General features: G+C 47.0%; 1 long non-coding RNA gene across 1 annotated transcript; it reads right to left on the bottom strand.

The window, feature by feature from the left end:
- Nucleotides 1-532: 532 nt before the first annotated feature.
- LOC136127899 (uncharacterized) lies at nucleotides 533-5,041 on the bottom strand. Its single transcript, XR_010656197.1, has 2 exons — nucleotides 4,670-5,041; nucleotides 533-1,436 (listed from the first exon to the last, which is right to left on the bottom strand). It is a non-coding gene; the product is annotated as an uncharacterized lncRNA (long non-coding RNA).
- Nucleotides 5,042-7,400: the final 2,359 nt, after the last annotated feature.

The following is a 7,400-nucleotide window of genomic DNA, read 5'->3' as shown; positions in this document are numbered from 1 at the left end:
GAATTGGTACCAAGTGTGTTACAGGAACGGATCTACAAATCCCAAAGCCAGGCCGCAGAGACAGAAAGGTTCCTCAAGACTGGGTCATGCTGGGGAAGCAGCTGCTGTTCCCTCTCTGCCTGTCACAACCAGAGATACTGTTCTGTCTCAGCTGTCAACCAAAGTACAGGCCTCCACACACACAAAGCCAGGATGGCCTCTGTTTCGGGAAGAGCAGAATTGTCAGATGGTTGAGTGAGTCCTCTTACAGGAAGACGAGCTGTAGAACAAAGGTGATGAAAATGGAGAAAGAGCAAATCAAACAGCCCTGCCTGAGAGTTACCTCTTATGACCCTGTTTTACCCCTCTCAGTTTTGTCCAATTTAAATTCTGACATTGAAAACAAAGGCCAGGCCTGTTCCTATTTCCCAGCTCAGCGAATGCCACACAATTCTTATCTTGAGCTCACATCTACTCCTGATAATTATCTCACCTTTCTCAAATGCTGACTACTAAGAGCTAAACTGGTAAATCATCAAAGGACATTTTTACTAAAAACAGAGCTTTAATATTTCAAGGACATCCCAAATGAGTTACTGGTGGGGTTACAGAAGCTTCCATTCATGCCACCACAACAAGAATCAAGAATATTAAAGTTGAAGCCATCGCCTCTTTGGATACATAAAACATGCTTTAATATATTAAAGCATGTCACAAAGTGCAAAAAAGGAGGCATTCAGCAGAGCAAAAACAAGCAGCGGGCTGACTGTCCTTACAAGAGGGCAGGGAAACTCATTCTGGAGTTCACAGTCCCAGGAAATAGAGCTGCTTCAGCCAAAAAAAGGTTTTGGTTAATTCTTATTACAGCTAGTCAAATGCAAGCTCAAAGAAAACCGAAGTTCAGATTTCCCATGACTGCAGTTGGATCTTGTAACAAAGAGAGCCTTTGGTTACTTCTCACATGTAGGCTGGGCAAGAAGCAAGCAGTAGGATTTAGCCAGTGACTCTGACCCCAGGCTGACGTCTCTGTGCCCGAGCTCTGAGATCCTCAGGGAGGACGGCCTGGAATTGCTCCTGCACCAGTATTTCCACAATCTGCTCCTTTGTGTAAATATCAGGTCTCAGCCACTGTCCAGCAAGCTCCTGGAGATGTCTGAGGACATCCCTGGGGCCAGCTGCATCCTCATAGCAGAACTGCCGGAACCTCTGCCTGGAGGCTGCAGGGTTGAGAGGACTCCCTCGGGGCACAGTCTCAAGGTCTTCTTCAGAGTCTTCATCGAGGCTCTCTGGTGGAACCTGGACCTGGGGAAGTGCTATCAGGACAACTTCTGGCTCCTCAGCCATCCTCTCATTTGGTGATGACCTTACTTCATCATTCTGGATTTCTCTATTTCTTTGTATCTCTGGGTACCCTTCAGTCTCCATTCTAGAACTCTGGAAAAGGATTTCTCAGACTCCTAGGCACAAAGAGAAAAGTCAGGGTCAGCAAACACAAAGGATGTTAAAACCTCTTTGATCACATGGATCTGGTCCAGACCTAGGTTCCATCAACTTTTCAAACTTAACGGGGTTTCTTAATAAAGCTACTAGAGGGACTTCCCTGGTGGTCCAGTGGTAAAGAATACGCCTTCCAATTCAGGGGACACGGGTTCGATCCCTGGTCAGGAAACTAAGATCCCTCATGCCGAGGGACAACTAAGCCCACGCACACCACAACTACAGAGCCCACATGCTCTGGAACCTGCACGCCACAACTGCAGAGCCCATGCATCCTGGAGCCCGCGCACCACAACTAGAGAGAGAAAACCCACATGCCACGACTAGAGAAGCCCGCATTCCTCAACAAAGATCCCATGTGCTACAACCAGGACCCGAGGCAGCCACACACAAAAAAATAATAATAAACTGTTAAAAAAAAAAGCTACTAGAAATTCTGTTTTTGTTTCCTCTTGCTGGATCAACTGGCACAATTGAGAAAATGTATCAATAGTTTGCCAAAATCTAAGATGTAGATTCTCAAAGAAGAAAGAATGAAGAATGCTGGCCTTGCTAGCTGGAAAATCTTTCATCCATTTTTTTCCCCCAATACAAACATATACGCATATGATTTGTAGGGGAAATCTGTAAAATCATGTGTGTTTGCTTCCTCCAGCCACTTTTATGGAGCATTTGCTATGTCCAAAAGCAAATTATGAAGAAGTGCTAAAATAGAGGAGAAAAAGGTCTGTTCATTTACATCGAACTCTACTGTCTTTTCCATGTCCCTCCCTCTCTTTCATGAGAATGAAAGAGTAGCAAGTGTTTAAAATACTTTAGGGGACTTCCCTGGTGGTGCAGTGGTTAAGATTCCATGCTCCCAAGGCAGGGGGCCCAGGTTCAATCCCTGGTCCAGGAACTATATCCCGCATGCATGCCCCAACTAAGAGTTCACATGCTGCAACTAAGGAGCCAGCGACCCACAACTAAGGAGCCCGCCTGCTGCAACTAAGACCCGATGCAACCAAATAAATAAAGAAGTGTTTTTTTAAAAGGTACTTTAGGAGCTACCATCAGGGTGGAGTCTAAGGCAATTTAAAAAAAAAAAAGGAAAAAAGCCTTTATGTTAAGATCAAGATCCTAAGCTCCCACCGTGTATGGGAAATTCAACTGGTCAGAAGCCTAGCAGCATACATTTCTGACTCATCGGTTGCTTGACAGCTCCAGGATTAGCAAACCAGCTGTAGTGGGAGGAAGGAGGATGGGGGTCAGGTGGGCAAATCAAATACCTGTGAAATGTTGGGAGAAAAGGTTTTGCTTCATTTGGGCTAGAGCCCCAGTCCAAAGAGGGATTATTTACAGGAAAACCACATCCTATGTTAATTTATTTAAAAGAAAAAAAAAAAAAGAGAGACTTCAGATGACAGTATAGAAATGACTATATTAATTTTCACACAAGGAATGTCCAATCATAGATCATAATCCCTGTGATGAAGCCACTTTACAAGGATCATCTTTTTTAAATGAACACCACCTCCCCCAAGGATTAGTCCTTTCCTACTCTATATTGCAGAATTGTTGATGTTTAAAATCTCTCCTGCGTCAAAGATTCTCAAATCCGTTTCCTGCGCAACAACTGACAGAAGCCAACAATCACAACACTGACCAGCTGACGTGAATTAAATGGTTCTCTGCCCCTAATCACCTGTTCTCTAAACATTCACTGACCCATTTTCTAGGAGCCTTGAATTGATTCTAGACCCCATCACGGAGATATTCTTGGAGTACACCACTTCTTCTCACGCTATCTGCATTTTTATTCAATCAACAGGGTGTGCTCATCCCCAAAAGTAAGTTGTTAACTAGTCCAGGTGATAAGAAGGACAAAAGCAGAATATCTCCAAATCTCAGGGGTGCCTTCAATTAAAAGGAAATATTTAGTCAAGGGAAGGTTGGATGAAACACTGTAGGAAAGCAAAATCTTGGGAACAACTTAAGCCATCAACAGGGAGATGATTCAATAAAGTACTGTCACCCACTCAGTGGAATACTATGCAGGAATGAAGGAGGCCCATGAGAGCTGATATGTAAAGCTGTCCGTAACACAGCACCCCGTGACCAAGGTGCAGATCAGTATATGTAGTATGATCCCATCTGGGGAAATTAAAAATTAGCATAAGCATATATGACCTGATATATCCCCAAACAGTACCTGGAAAGTTATCAAAGAAATTCCTTTTACTTCTGAGGAGCAGCAACAGCGAGAGGGAAACATTTTTCTTATATCTTTCTGTATTGTTTTCTTTTTAACTACACCTATATTACTTTCGCGACAACTCAAGAGGAAGAAACTTTTCAGGTTTTCCCCTCCTGCTCAAACTCTTTCTGCGTGAAAACCCCTAATCCACTTAGAAAAACACCCTTTTACTAATTCGTCTAGTTCCTAGCACCAGAAGTTTTTACAAGCTCGACTTTTAGGAACAGTCTCAATTGTCAGTAGGCCAGTTTTCAAGGTTGGCTCTGAAAGATGGACCAGCTCCACGATTTACCCAGCTTCTAAATCCTATCCGTTTTAGAAGCCCCCCTGCCAGACAGAATGCTTACCCTCACCAGTTAATAACTCCAGTTTACGGAACCCGTATTTCCTACCTGACACTCTGCTAAGCGTTTCATATTCTCTACGTGATCCTCTTAGCCACTCAGGTTAAATTCTTGATAGGACTCTCTACCGCCCCGGTTATCTCCATTAACGGCAGCCTCCGCCGCTACATTTGTTGAACTTTACAAGCCAGATACTGCGCAACAGCTTTCCCTCATCCAATGCTCCCGATAACCCAGTATGACAGTTACTGTCATTTCCACTGACAAACTTAGGCTCGGAGAAAGGGGACTTGCCCAAGGTCACAAGGCTAGGAGGTGGCGGGACCACTCAGCCCAGTACAAAAATCCCCGGCGTCTCCGCAGGGATCTGAGCCCGACTCCTCCCACCACCTAGGCGCGGCTCAGAGGGCCGAGGTGCGGCCGGAAAAGGCGCGTCTGTGGCTCCAGAGCTGGGAAGTCCTACTCCTCCGGGGCTGAAGCGGGGCCCAAGGCCACGGCAGGCCGAGCAGCCGACACACCCCGCGGGCAGGGGCTCCCTGCTCCTAGGGCCGCCCGCTCCCACCCGACGGTGCGCGGGGGAGGGGAGGCGCCGGGGTCGGGAAGGGGAGTTCACCTGCGCAGGTGCCCCTCCGAGGGCGGGGAGACGGGGCGGCTGGCGATGAGACGCGAAACCCCGCTGCCGGGTGCGGGAACGAAAAACCAGCCTCCCCGCGCCAAGCTTTGTAGCCCGCCGCCGGAACCGGAAGTCGCGCCCCGCCCGGCAGCTGGGAGCGGAGGGGGAACCGGGTTCGAGGCGCCAGGTCTCTCTAGACCTTGGCGGTGCTCCGCAGCTTCATGATCTTAACCCGTTCTGGTCTCTTGGCCTCCCTCAGTCCCCAGTTCTCCCGAGCGTGCGGAGCTTTGGGCACGGCCTAGGAGGTTTTCCGCTGCGGGGAAGGCCTTTGTCTTTCTGAGCCGCAGTTTGCCCAACAAAATGGAAAGAGGATGAAGCAGGAATCGAGACACTCCTGGAGACTGCCGGCAGCTGAGTCAGCGCCCCACCCAGAGGAAAGAAACCAAAATAAGAGGGCTGGCTGGCTGGCTGCTGTTGGCTGTCAGTGGTCTGTATGGCTTCCCGTGGAGTCACTCCAGATGGACAGAGGGCGCAAGTCCGTTAGGTGTCTCCGTGTACCCAAAGAGAACCCCCCACCCCCCAGATAGTGAGCATGTGCCCGTGGAGCTTTGACAGTCTGTCCAAGGGGAGACCCCGTGTGCGTAGGAGGCGGAATCTTAGCCCTGTGTGTCTCTTCCAGACTTTCCAGTTGCCATGGTTAAGAACTGAAATTTAGAATTCTTACTAAGCTGGTTTGAGTCAAGGCACACAGGTTAAATAGCACAGCCTGTAAGAGAAGGTGCAGAGATGCGAACCAAGGCAGACTTCCCAATTCACTTTTATTTCTGAAGGGAAGGGACTTGGCCGTCCGTTCTCCTTCCAACTGGCCTATCCAAAATGGAATGGGCTACGAAATTAAGAGGGGCACCTCAGTGCCTCCTGCTGGGTTATCACCCCAGAGCCAATGTCCCTGGGGAAGGGAAAATGTGCCATTTGTCTTCACAGCCACCACTGGTCAGTAAACTCCTAGATGGCCAGGTACTCGAGTTGGTGGTTGGAGAGCCAGAGCTCCTTGCCATGGCTCTACCCCCACCTCCCCTAGCGACTGTGGGCCCTTCTCCCACTCACTCCTACAGTGCAGTCACCACCTTTACCTCCTCTTAGCCTTGGTTTCCCCATCTGTAAAATGAGGGCATTGAACTAGAGTAAGGACTTCCAATTGTCATTCCTCCCCTTCAGTTCTTTTTTTTTAAATCACATATCTATCCAGTCTTTTATTTAATCCATCTTATTTTTTATTTTGTTTTTGGCCACACCTCGACACGTGGGATCTCAGTTCCCCGACCAGGGATTGAACCCATGCCCCCTGCCGTGGAAGCACGGAGTCCTAACCACTGGACTGCCAGGGAAGTCCCCGCCCTGCCCTTCTAAAGGCACCCATCCCATTCCTTTATAGCCTGTTACCCTGTTTTTATTACCTGTTCATTATTCTATCTCATCCACTAGAAGCAGGGTCCACAAGGCCAAGGACCTTGACTGTCCTCTCACCATGCTTCCAACACATACAATTGAGCATGGGCTGGGGAAAAGTTCACTGAATGAATAAATGGGTAAGTGAATAAACAGAGAAGGCTTGGATTTTATGATAAAGCTAATCTGATAAAGACCAGCAGGGACATAGATATAGTTTAACAAAGTTAGGTTGGTTTATTAACTTGCTGCAGCCAGGGAGACAACACCCAGAGGAGCCAAACAAAGGAAGAAACAGGGTTATCATAGGGTTAGGGGGCAGGGTGGAATTTAGGTGGAAATGAAATGAAGCAGTGTTGATAGGCTCAAAGCAAACCTAACTGTGTGGAGAGGGGTTAACATTTGACTTGGGCTGAGAAGCGAACTCATGGTCTTGTTTGCTTGGACACCACAAAGTTAAGATCAATATAGAACTGCTGTGTCCAGAAACCCCTTATCTGAAGCTCTGCACCTGGGCTGGTAATCCAGGCTGCTTCTCTGTGTCAAATCTGGCTCCAACCCACCAGACAAGAGGGGAATGTTCTGTTCTCCCTGACATGATTTCAAAAAGTTTCTGACGGTCTCTGGTTTTAGGGAATGAGGTTTCTCAGTACTGTCTTTGGTGTTAATTGACAAAAGAAGGTTTGACAGCTTCATGTTTCACAGGAGTCCCTTGATGCCTCAATCACTTGGATGTGAGGGCCATCGAGTACTCCAGGGTTCCCATGGCAGTATGACCCCAGCTCCCTGGGCCCCATACTACTCTGGGCCTTCATTAGAACAATGAACCAAGTCTCCATCCATGCTTCCCGTCCAGACTAGAATCTCGAGGGTACGGCCCAAGTCAGACAGAATACCAGTAGCTGCTCAGTCCATGTCCATTGAATCTAAATGTTGATAAGTTTTCTTTCTTTTTAAACAATTTTTTTAAATTGTGGTATAGTTGATTTACAATATCGTGTTAATTTCAGGTGTACAGCACAGTGATTCATTTATACGTATATATGTATATATCTATTCTTTTTCGTATTCTTTTCCCTTATAGGTTATTACAAAATATTGAGTATAGTTCCCTGTGCTATACAGTAGGTCCTTGCTGACTATTTTATGTATAGTAGTGGGTATATGTTCATCCCAACCTCCTAATTTATCCTTCCCCCCACCTCCCTTTCCCCTTTGGTAACCATAAGTTTGTTTTCTATGTCTGTGTGATAGATTTTCTAAATGGAAAGAAAAAGAAGTA

Source organism: Phocoena phocoena, chromosome 1 (genome assembly GCF_963924675.1).
Source record: "Phocoena phocoena chromosome 1, mPhoPho1.1, whole genome shotgun sequence".
In the NCBI taxonomy this organism is placed as follows: Eukaryota; Metazoa; Chordata; class Mammalia; order Artiodactyla; family Phocoenidae; genus Phocoena; species Phocoena phocoena.
The sequence above is the reverse complement of the archived record's forward strand: the minus strand, read 5'-3'. Positions and strand labels throughout refer to the sequence as shown.